Here is an 11,985-nt window from a genome sequence, read left to right as displayed (position 1 = left end):
AGAGAGAGAGAGAGAGAGAGAGAGAGAGAGAGAGAGAGAGAGAGAGAATTTACGTGAATTATATTACAGTAACATTCAAGTTAAAGATTAAATCTTTGGCCTCGCAGGTAGAAGATAATGAAGGCATGATAAGACATAACAATAAAAAGGAAAGCGGGGGTACACACTAAGCTTTTTGTTCGGGAGTGATTCATTCAGTTCATTGTGAATTAGATCGAAAGTTATTTAATTCTTTGGGAAACCAATCGAAATTTATTGAATTCTTTGGAATAGTTAGTTCGATATCAAGAACTAGTTCGTTAGTTCGATAGGTGTCACAAGAATGCTTTCTTAACATTACCACAGATACCCAATTTCTATTATATAATATATTGTTGAGCCAAATCAAAAGAAATATTGTTTCAACTTATTTAATTTACATTTAGCCATTTAACGTTTCTTATACTATTTAATTTTTTCTTTAATCTATCTTTTAATGATTATCATTTACACATTTTGCTAAACATTCTCAACTTAGTCCAGTTTAAAATGTCAACTGCAAAAGCATTAAGCAATTAGAGTTACTATCAAGAGCTAGCAGGAGCTTCCACAAAGGTAACACTAAGTAGATGTATTGGAGTGAGAAGTTAGGTTGGCAGGACAGCACACTATCCTTGGGCAGCACACAACAACCGCTTTCTACCAGGATCATTAGTTGCGAAGGAATCTTCCTTATTCATTAGTACCAGTATAATCCGCTCCCGGCTTTCTGTCTTATTTCGAATCTGAATACGAACATTTAGGACTAATAAAAAATTATTCTAGATTTTAGAAAAACAAAACCTAAAGCGAAATAAAATTTTAAGATTAGTTTCAAATAATGTAAATAAATGAAATTGGAATTTATTTGTAAAGAAAGAGATGATAGTTAACGTAACGTAACTAAACCTTAAACAGCAAAGAACCCAAGTATTTAAAATAAAAGTTTTTCAATAAATAATTTAATAATTTCTAGATATTGATTATAAACTTACCGTTATTGGATGAGGGTAATAGCGCCACAAAAATGCAACGGCTCATTTTGAGGCCCCATTTACAGGACGCTAATTTTCATAATACTTACCATTTTTTCATAAATAGGATCTGTCGGGGTTGTACATAACATACACTATATGATATGTATACAGATATGTATACAGATGATATGTATACAGATGATATGCATACAGACGATATGATTATTAATTGATGGTGATACGTTTACACAGGTCATATGTATACTGACGATATGATTATTAATTCATGGTGATACGTTTACACAGGTGATATGTGTACAGACGATATAATTATTAATTGAAGGTAATACGTTTATACAGGTGATATGTATACAGATGATATGATTATTAATTGATGGTGATACGTTTGCATAGGTGATATGTATACAGACGATATAATTATTAATTGATGGTGATACGTTTATACAGGTGATATGCATACAGACGATATGATTATTAATTGATGATGAAACGGTTATAAAAATGGAATCGTGTTGAACATTTTTAAAACAAATACAAGATAATAAAACAGTTTCGCCTCTGACTACAAAGAGTGCGGTGCTATTCTAGCGTGTGTGCAGCCTATGATATATTTTTGTTTTTTTCATGCATTCATGGAAACAATTACCGCAAATAAATCGGATGTAGACCTACAATGAGAAGAATCAATTTCGAAAAACAGAAATTTTGAAAATGGGTAAGTATTACCAGGATATTACTCCTTTAAAAGCTAGGCCGAACGGCTCACAAAATCCTTACAAAATTTTACGAAATGACAGAAATTGTTCGACTCCCTCTGGTGGCGTAGCCTTAATAATCAAACAATGAAACAGTGAGAAAATCGCTCATTAATGGAGTGAACTATTGAGAAACGAACAAAATTCTTGTCGATGAAAAATTGCAACTAAAAAAAAATTTCTTTACCGCTCAAAAAAAGATGAAAAGTATAACGACGTTAAATGAGTCGGCATCAAACAGTTTACATGAGGCAACTGTACGGCCTTTTTAATTTAAGGGGAAAACATTTTCTGGCAGCTTCCAAAAATCAATACTGTTAAAAATAAAAGAAAAAATCACGCATGCAGACAGTGTGTGCGCACTAGAAACCCAGTTCACAAAAAGAAATGGAACCACCTAAATTCACGTCCCTACAAGATTAAGGTGATCCAAGAAATTGAGATGCCTGAGAAATGGAAGGAACCTCTCTCTCGGTATTCCTCTTCACAAAATTGAGATGCCTGAGAAATGGAAGGAACCTCTCTCTCGGTATTCCTCTTCACAAAAAGGGCCCGACGGTAGATTGTAATAACTATCGAGGAATCTCACTCCATATGTTATAAAATATTTACGCTAATCTTAACAAGTTGAATCACAAAATACACTGAAGAAATTATCGGAGACTACCAATGTGGTTTTAGACGAAATCGTTCAACTATTGATCAATTTTTTTCATTACGGCAAATCATGCAGAAAAAATTGGAATACAACGGGGTAGTTGATCAGCTTCATAAAGCTTAGGATTCTATTGACCGCCAGAAGCTGTATTGACCGCCTGTATTGACCTGTATTGTATATTGTATTGACCGCCAGAAGCTGTAGAATACTCTGATTGAACAGGAAATACCAAAGAAGTTAGTAAATATCGTACGGATGTGCATGACAGAAACGTTTAATAAGCTACGGATCGGTAATCATTATTCTGAGAAATTCCAGATCCGGTCGGGTTTAAAACAAGGCGATTCTTTATCGCCTATCTTATTTAATCTAGCACAAGAATACGTCATTAAAAATGTGATGAATACCGGAAAGGGTTTGGATGGTAAAGTACCGGTGCTTGGGTAAGCAGATGATTTGGTATTATTGGATGAGGACAAAGAAACTATAGAACTAAATACAATCACGCTAATAAACTCCAGCAAGGAACTAGGTCTTGAAGTAAATACGAATAAATCAAAATACATGGTCAGCAGTAGAAACGCGAGCAAGTTCGGTGATACAGATATAGGAGGAAATATATTTGAACAGGTAGATAAGTATTTAGGTTCTACGGTAACTAAAAAAACGAAATTGATGAGGAAAAGCTAGGTTGAAGGCGGGAAATGTTTGTCATTTTTCAATTTCGAAACTGCTTAGTTCGAGCCTTCTATCGAAAAACATAGAATTTACAAAACTATTATCCTTCCCACTGTTCTTTATGGATGTAAGACGTGGCCTCTTACATTAAGAGATGAACAGCGTCTTAAGGTTTTCGAAAATAAAGTATTACGCAAAATATTCGGACCGAAAAAGGATGATTTGCCAAATTTATATTCATATGTGAATATCATAAAAACTACTACCCCTACGAAGCTAAGTGTCTTAAACTACTTTATAGAAAGTTAAATTTCCTTTAATTTGAGTGTTGGCAGACATATGTGCGTCTTATCAATCTAGAGATATATTTTTTTCAAAAATTCAACATTTTATACGAACAACTAGAAATTAACATTTTATGAGTTTATTTTGTCAAATATCATAAAAACTACTACTCCCACAAAGATTAACTATTTTGTAGTAAATTGAACTCGCTTTAATTTGAGCGCTGGCAGACATCTGTACGTCCAATGGTTTCTGAAATGAAGTTTTTTCATAAATCAAACTAATTGTCCGAACAACTATAAATCAATTTATTTCAGCAAATATGATGAAAACTAATATTCCTAGGAAGGTAAAGATCATAAACTTCTTGAGAGTTCATTAAACTAGCTTTAATTTGAGTGTTAATATACATCTGTACGTCATATAGTTCCTGAAATATAGATTTCTCAAAATAAATTAACTAACTACTAATCTTTCAGTAGATTTTTAAGAAATTTTGCTTTTTAAAAAGCTATATCTCGAAAACTATTGGACGTAAATAGCTCTTTTAGGGCTAATATTTCAGAAAATTTACTCTTATTTAAATAATGTTATCTTAGGTTTTCTAGTGTTGTTGTTAGTTTTTAAGATATAGAACTCCGAATGAAAAATTAATTTTTTTAAGGTTTTGAAACAGCCGCCAGTTTTTATTCCCCCCACCTATACTCGGCAGACTCATCCATTGTGCCTAGTAATTATACCTAGTTTTCATTAAAGCAATCAAAAATTGGGGTGAGATAACTGCCTTTTTTTCTTCCCGGCTCTTGCTGACGCACTATGTGCCGAAAGCCGGGAATTCCGCTAGCTGGTAATTTTTTTTTTAAATTTCTTTCCGTTTAAAAGAAAACAAAATTTTGTTTTTCTTTCCTCTCTCGCCTAACGTAGTTCCATCATGGTGAATGACGAGCAACCACGGTTAAGAGAGCCGGTCTTGAACTTCCCGCCGCCTAATCAAGCGGGTCCTGCGGCACCGGTAATGCCCCCACTACCAGAGACCACGTTAGCTCAGGCACGTGTCAATATGTTAGCTAAGCTAAATGTGAGGACAGCCACGTCGCAAGATTTAAGGAAGGCTATCTCAGACCTAGAACGTTTCTCAGGTGAGTTTGGCAAACTGAACCACTTCCTGAAAGGAGGTGATCGCATCATAGAAAGAACGGAGGCCAGAGTACATATTGGTGATCTTTGGGAGCAGTGGCATGCGCAATTCCAGCGCACTACCCCACAGTTCCCACACCCAGTATGCCAGAAATGGCAATGGAGGGGGATATAAAAAAAATAAAAAGGAGGCCAAAGTATCGGAGGCCATGCTGGATAAAAACGATGCTATTTCGCTGAAGGCGGCATTGATTTGCAAAAGTCATTCTTAATCACATCCAAGCTGATGAAGAGACAGCCTGGCCAGCGGTCAAGGAGCGATTGAAAAAGGCTTACGGAGGGGGAAGATGAACTCCGGAAGATGTTCCATGAGAGAATAAAGCAGAGTCAGTCGAAGGGATAGTATGCGGCATCGTTACTTGCCCATTTCAATTTAGACATAGAGAATATGAGGGAGACACAGCGCGCGGAGGTGGTGCAATGGAAGACGAACTTTCTGGACGTGATACTGAAAGTACAGCTGGCACAGGAAACTAACAAGCAAGAAGGACTGCCACGGGAGCGCACATTTATAGAATGTGCCCAGGATATGATAGATGCTAGCGCCCGGGAAGGGGTTGGAGGTTGAGGAAGGGGGTGGAATAGAGTGCCGTATACCCGCCTGAGGAACAATCCAGCGCCTTGGAGGAGAAAGGACCAGAGAGATGTCGCCCGGGAAAGAGGCTCAGGCGACAGAAGAACGAACCAGGCCAAGCCGAGGAATAACGGCCGAAGGGAAGGTCGGAGGTGCCACGGATGTGGGAAAACAGGTTACCTGGTGGCCCAATGTCCTCGTACCAGATGCTTCGAATGTGGAAACGAGGCCACATAGCGAGAAGATGCCCCTACATGTACCGGAGGAAAGAGGCGAACCTCGGAGAGCCTATGGAGGTTAATCTGCAGAGAGTGAGGCGAAGAAGCGAGTCACATAGACCAGACGGATCGAGCAGCGACATCTCAGAGGCATCAGAGGCATGACGTACAGATGTCGAGGATGGCGAGATAAGGCGGTCGACACATCGAGAAACGAATGGAGGAGAGCAAACGGGAGGAGATGATCCACTGAAGAGATCTGAGGAGAATGTACACAGAGCGGCGGCCGCACTATGGTGAGTTGCAACGTGGGAAACGAGAGCAGCGGCCTGCCTATTATCGAAGTGAGAGGAGTACGGTGCTTGGTCGATACAGGGAGCTCCAACACCATCGTGGGTCGAGAAGCGTTGAAGGAGCTGAGGAACGGAGAGAGGACACCCCAGCCGAATGTTCAGGTATGTCATTGTAAGTTAATCACCCTGGGTGGTCCCTGTAGCGTGGAAGGGGAAGTCATTATAGATCTGGGCGAATGGGGGATTGGTGGAGGTAAATTAATGATGCACGTATGATGATAGTGGGGAATATGCCACGCGAATATCAGATCATCATCGGATGCGATTTATTGTCGAAGGTGGGGGCGCGAATAAGGAATGTGGGAAACCGACAGAATATTCGGTTGGGACAGAAAAAATTCAGTTGTCGACTTGCGAGGGGAGGAACACCGCGAGTAGGGGTGGTTAACAAGACGGGTGACTGGAGGGAGTTAATAGCGGAGGAATAGTCGGATACATTCTTTAAGCGTCAAGGTAAGACAGTCCATGAAATCCCATTAAAGCGAGTATGGTTACGTACGTGAAAGAAAGAAGATATCCTCAGGCACTTCGACTACACATTCGGGAAGAATTAGAGAATCTAAAGGCACAAGGCATAATAGTGGATAGTACTAGTACAAAGCACCCCAGGGACCAACGAAAAACGGCCTTCACTTTTGAGAGGGGTCTTATGAATTCACCCGTATGCCGTTTGGGTTGAAAAACGCACCAATCACGTTCCAGCGCCTGATGTACGAATTTTTACGCGGGTTGGATGAATCCATGTGTCAGGTCTACATGGACGACCTTCTCGATGAGAAGATGCAAGCCCTGAAACGCAGATACTTTTGGCCGGGTATGAAGTAAACTATACAGGAGGTCATAGGTACGTGCGGCGTGTGCCTTATCACAAAATATGACCGGCACCCACCAAAAGCGATACAGGAAGAAACGCCCACGGCTTTCAAGTCAAATGGACAGCTTCTTATAAATGGATAACGGCCATGGACTTCTTTAGTAATGTCCCATCTAGTCAAAGAAAAATCAGCAGAGGCAGTACTAGGAGCGTTGAGACAGTGGTTCCCGTTCTACGGCATTCCCGGCAGGATTTCATCAGATGCAGCGAGGGAATTTGACAACAGTGCAATCCGGGAGGATATGAGAGCGCTAGGTGTGGAATGGCACCTAAACACGCCAGGTCACCCCAAGGGAGGAGGGGGAATAGAGAGACTGCACCCTTGGGGATCATTTAAGAGTCTATCAGTTAGATAAAGGGTTAGAGCCCGACGAAGCGATGACAAAAGCAGTGGCGGCCTATAATCATTCAATACATGCAAAATTCTTTTTAGGCTTCGGGGGCGCCGACAGGGAGAGGATAGTGCGAGAAAAAAATAAACGAGTAGCTCGCCAGAATTTAAACCTTAGAGACGTTAGGGGGGAGATTAAAATCGGGACAATTGTCTACCGCCGGGTGGGGACAAATCGGAATAAGGATTTAGGAGTAGCCATTCCGGGTGATTGTCATAAGAGAACACAATGTAGTTACAATAGAGAGTGTAAATGAACCCAAAAAGAGAAGAAATGTTCACATTGAACAACTGAAGTTCCCCACATCGGGAACACCGTAGAACACTGGAGTATCCTTTTCTCCGAGCACAAATAAAGATAGTATTTTTTTATGTTTATAATCCTTTTATTTTATTGTACGTGTAGAGAACAGGTGTGTGTTGACGAAGTGTAAATAGTGGAACCAGAAGTCCATTTTTAGTTAAAGTTTTAGGAACACCTGTAAATAGTTGTAAGAAGTATTGCTGTCATTATGTTTTTATTTTGTTTTGTATTATATTGTTATTTGTGTATCTCAGGTTTTTTTGGAAGGGGAAGTTACGGGATGGCCAGGCACAATATCAGCCGTAATTCTAACTCCCCTCGTAAACAAACACGCAAAGTGTATACATATAAGAGGAATTAAAAGGAGAAATAAAGCAGTGTTATTCGAGCAAGCTAGTAAGTCTTTTCAGTGTTATATAATGTAATATATAATGTGTACATTCAATATATAATGTAACAGTTATATCAACCATGTAAGGCCCACCAGCCCGATCTGTTACTATAAAAATACATATTCAGAGTTCTTGAGATAGAAATAACCAATATTAATTTTTTCCTGCCAAGAATATAAGATAATATTACATAACAACAGGTAACCAAGTTAAGATAATATTATATAACAACATGTAACCAAGTTAAGATAATAATACATAACAACATATAACCAAATTAAGATAATATTACATAACAAGTAACCTAGTAAACATGAAGATTCCTTTGCAATCCCTTGTGGTCTTGTCTTTTCCAGTTGGAATTGGATTTCCTTTAGTTATTAATAATATTCTTTAATATTTAGTATTTATCCATTTTTTATTAATGCTAACGATGAGAATTAGCTATATTTTCTCAAATTAACAAAATTAAAGGTACATTTGAGGTTTTTCGAAAATTCGTCAATGAATCCCAGTTAAACTATATCAATAGGACTAAGAGCTCATTAATGAGCACTTGATTGATTGCCCATTCATTAATGAGCACTTGATTGATTGCCCATTCATTAATGAGCACTTGATTGCCCATTCATTAATGAGCACTTGATTGCCCATTCATTAATGAGCACTTGATTGATTGCCCATTCATTAATGAGCACTTGATTGCCCATTCATTAATGAGCACTTGATTGCCCATTCATTCACAGAGTTTAATCAAAATGGTTAGAGCTCTTTGGAGACAAACAAATTATTTTCATGCTTTTACAGTAGTTTAACTCTTCCAGTTACTTTATTTTATTCAACCTAACTTGGAGATTTTTCGGCAGTTTATTTTTTACTGTGGCAGTATCTATGAAGTTACGTAATTGGGATATCATCGAAGGTATATAAAGCATAGAAGCGATAGGTATATAAAGTATAGAAGCGAATATCATTCTTGTGACAACAGCTGATCAGTAGTCAACGGTTCAATCCAAAAGAGTTGGCAAAACCAAAATATATCATTATACAGTTGGCAAAACCAAAATATTTCATTATACAGTTGGCAAAATAAAAATATTTCATAATAGAGTTAGCAAATACTGTCAACTTTGTCGGGAGATTTAACTTTCGAAAAAAAAAAAATAAAACTACGACTAGCAGCTACTACAATGTCCATTTTCAGATGTTTCTAGTTTTTTATGTAATGTTGTCTATCAAAGATTAAACTTTACATCCTAAAACAAAAAATCCTGTTTAAACTAAGGTTAACCAAATCATTAAATGATTTTAGCTATTATACAACTGTGTGATGAATCACTTGCTTGTGGAAGCATGTTACATGATATCTCCTCACCTTCACATACTGAACCACCATACTTACAATGTACGTGACTTGAAAGATATCTTACACGCATACGTTGTCTATACTATAAAAAAAGGATATTTTATGTTTATGTTTATACAACGATGTCTTGTTCTAATTGCATATTGTTGTTCCAGTTCAACAGTGAAACATCTCAAAAATTGGTGATTCTGAGATATGCATGTAAGGGTAAGATATATATAAAAATCACAGTAAAACATTCCTCATAAAATGTAAGTAAAAAAATAAACATTTCGAGATTTGCATACCTCAAAATAACCATTTTATCAACAAGTTGTTAGTGATCTTTCCAGCTGTGACCCTGATATTAATATTAAAGCCTAGCTCAAAAACGAATTGAAATTGTAGACAAGTGGCATAAGATAGATTGTTATGTTATCGCCTAGGATGCTTTCACTCAAATCGACTTCACACAGGTCCCACTTAATGCCATCGAATTTAAACCTTTTCACTATTTCCTCAAAAAGGGCTAAAACGACTTGATAAAGTTTATAATATTTTAATTTAAACATAAAATTAAATAGTCATTAATATCCATATTGCAATTGGCGGAAAGGGCTTAAATGCAGATTTTTCGAAAAAGTGTCCTCCGAAGTATCTTTAATTTTTTTGTTTGGATGAAACTAATGTTCTCTTATTGTTTGTAAAAAAACTGGATAAGTATAAGAAATGAAAGGATTAAATAAAGAGGACAGATATTCTCCCTGATTCAATACGAATATCCAGAAAGGATTAAATAAAGAGGACAGATATTCTTCCAGGTTCAATACGAATAATGAGAAATATGATAGGTAATTAACAGTTGGAAAGTCAAAGATTGTCAACTAAGGTATGGAGTCGAAGAAGGAAGTGGAGAGAAACTGAATTTATTAAAATCTCTTTGGCTTAGCTAATAAATTAAATATATTACATTGTAAGAAAGACCTTACCATTACCGCCCTCAATAAATTGTTTGCTTTAGAAGGATGGAGCGATAAGCAGGGTGCGAAGTGAATTCGCACGGACCATATTTTTTACAAAAATGAATTATAATATTTCCGTTATATGAGTTAAATAAATATGATAAAACAAATTAATGTACAATGAGACATAATTAACTTACCCCTGGCTCAGTGTCAGAACCGGGATTGGATAATAATAAAGAATAGAACTGAGCAATAGAGAAGCGAGGAGTGAGATATCTTCGATATCTGAGTGCGAAGGTGAAGAGTCTCCTCTCGGTTGAGAGTGCCACGTTCAAAGTTCCACTCTCTTATCAACTGTCTTCAGCCTTATTCCTAATTGTCATTTATCGATTTAATATATCCATCATTCTTAATTCTCAAATAATAGTGAGGTTATAGTCAGTTCGATAAAGTCGCATGTCAATATTTTAGCATTAAATTAAGGACTGCCTACCTATACTATACTGTATACATACTATTTAAGCATTAAATTAAGGACTGCCTAGCTATACTATACTATGTACAGACTATTTTAGCATTAAAGTAAGGAATGCCTACCTATACTGTACTGTGTACAGACTATTTTGGCATTAAATTAAGGACTGCCTACCTATACTATATTGTGTACAGACTATTAGCTAAGATTTTAGAAACAAAATTTAGTTTTAATCAAGCTCTAGTACTAAATATTATCAGTATTTCAAGAGAACTGACTGCTAAAATAGTATTTCAAAAATAGCATATATGCTAAAATAGTATATATGGCAAAATAGTATATTCCAAAAAATAGTATATATATGCCAAAATAGTAAGTTTTCTTTTTTGCACTTCGCAGTATTTCTTTTTGAAACATTTCCGAACAGATGCAAGGTAGGCAGGTAGGTGAGGGTAGCATATGCACGTATATTCTTTACTGAATCTTCTAAATATATTCCATCAATAATTTTGTGTATTTTTTTTATTTTGAACTTCATTAGTAAATTAATGGGATATTAAACCCTTAAATGAAATCCTGTAGCTTTTTAACACTCATGTCAAAAAATGAATAGGATTAATCCTCAAAATGCGCACTAGAATCATTTAAATTATCAAATGATAATTTTGATTATCACAAATTTGGATTATCAAATTATAAATATTTATGATGCTCTGAAAAATGTGTTGCTTGAATTGAGCAGAAAGTGTGAGCTAAGATAGGGACGGTATGTGTGTGACGATATTGGCGAACTCTGAACGAGGTCTGTGATTCATGGAGATATTGTTGGTGAAGATAGTGATTGAGTCATTCCTGATCCCATCCTTTGGGTCAGCTCCTGTTAACAAAAACCTATTAGGAAGGGGAGTAGAGAAAATCTATATTCTCGCAACAATTTAGACTACATTTGGCAAGGTAGTGGGTGCCTGGGCAGTATTCTCTGGACTCTGTCGTTTTCCTAACATTTTTGGAAACCTGATTTCTCTAAATATCGTACTTTAAGAATTTTGAGAATAATAACAATTTTGAATAATGTTTTACCACAATCTTAGCACCTTGGAGTACTTTTAACTTTTAAAAAAATTGGGGGAGGAGGTAACCTCTAGAACGTTGCGATAGCACGATCGATACTCTGACTGTATCGAAAGCTCTCCGCACGTGATTCCAATTTTACGGCCTGCCGTATAGAATTTCCTGAATGTGGGGCAAATTTAGGGACAGGATCAAGAGGGAGAAACAAATACGAGTAGCACGGCAAAACGTGCGTTCGCGATTTTATGGGTCACATTAAAATCGGGCGGTAGTGTATCGCAAGGTGGGGACGGTAGTGTATAGCTAGGTGGGGACGGTAGTACATCACAAGGTGGGGACGGTAGTATATCGCAAGGTGGTACACAGTAGTGTATCACAAGGTGAGGATGAGTTGAGGGAAAGTAGGGCGGTAGTGTATCACAAGGTGAGGATGA

At 37.1% G+C, this 11,985-nt stretch overlaps 1 protein-coding gene and 1 non-coding gene across 3 annotated transcripts in view; one reads left to right on the top strand and one right to left on the bottom strand.

Moving 5' to 3' along the window:
• LOC106686611 (ATP-binding cassette sub-family G member 4) overlaps nt 1–11,985 on the bottom strand; it is a gene marked incomplete in the record, with an annotated part of 83,336 nt that overhangs the window by 58,535 nt on the left and 12,816 nt on the right.
• Nucleotides 7,562–11,985, top strand: part of LOC106686612 (uncharacterized) — a 28,381-nt gene continuing 23,957 nt past the window's right edge. The window contains exons 1-2 of one of the 2 annotated variants that reach the window (XR_010844818.1): nt 7,562–7,699; nt 9,217–9,262. This is a non-coding gene — a transcript (uncharacterized protein). Of the gene's footprint in view, nt 7,700–9,216; nt 9,269–11,985 lie in introns of both variants that reach the window. The other variant, XR_010844817.1, reaches the window with a different exon arrangement.

The sequence above is a fragment of the Halyomorpha halys genome, unplaced genomic scaffold (genome assembly GCF_000696795.3).
Source record: "Halyomorpha halys isolate HHAL.00 unplaced genomic scaffold, Hhal_1.1 Scaffold848.1, whole genome shotgun sequence".
Lineage (NCBI taxonomy): Eukaryota > Metazoa > Arthropoda > Insecta > Hemiptera > Pentatomidae > Halyomorpha > Halyomorpha halys.
This window is presented reverse-complemented; position numbering and strand designations above follow the sequence as displayed.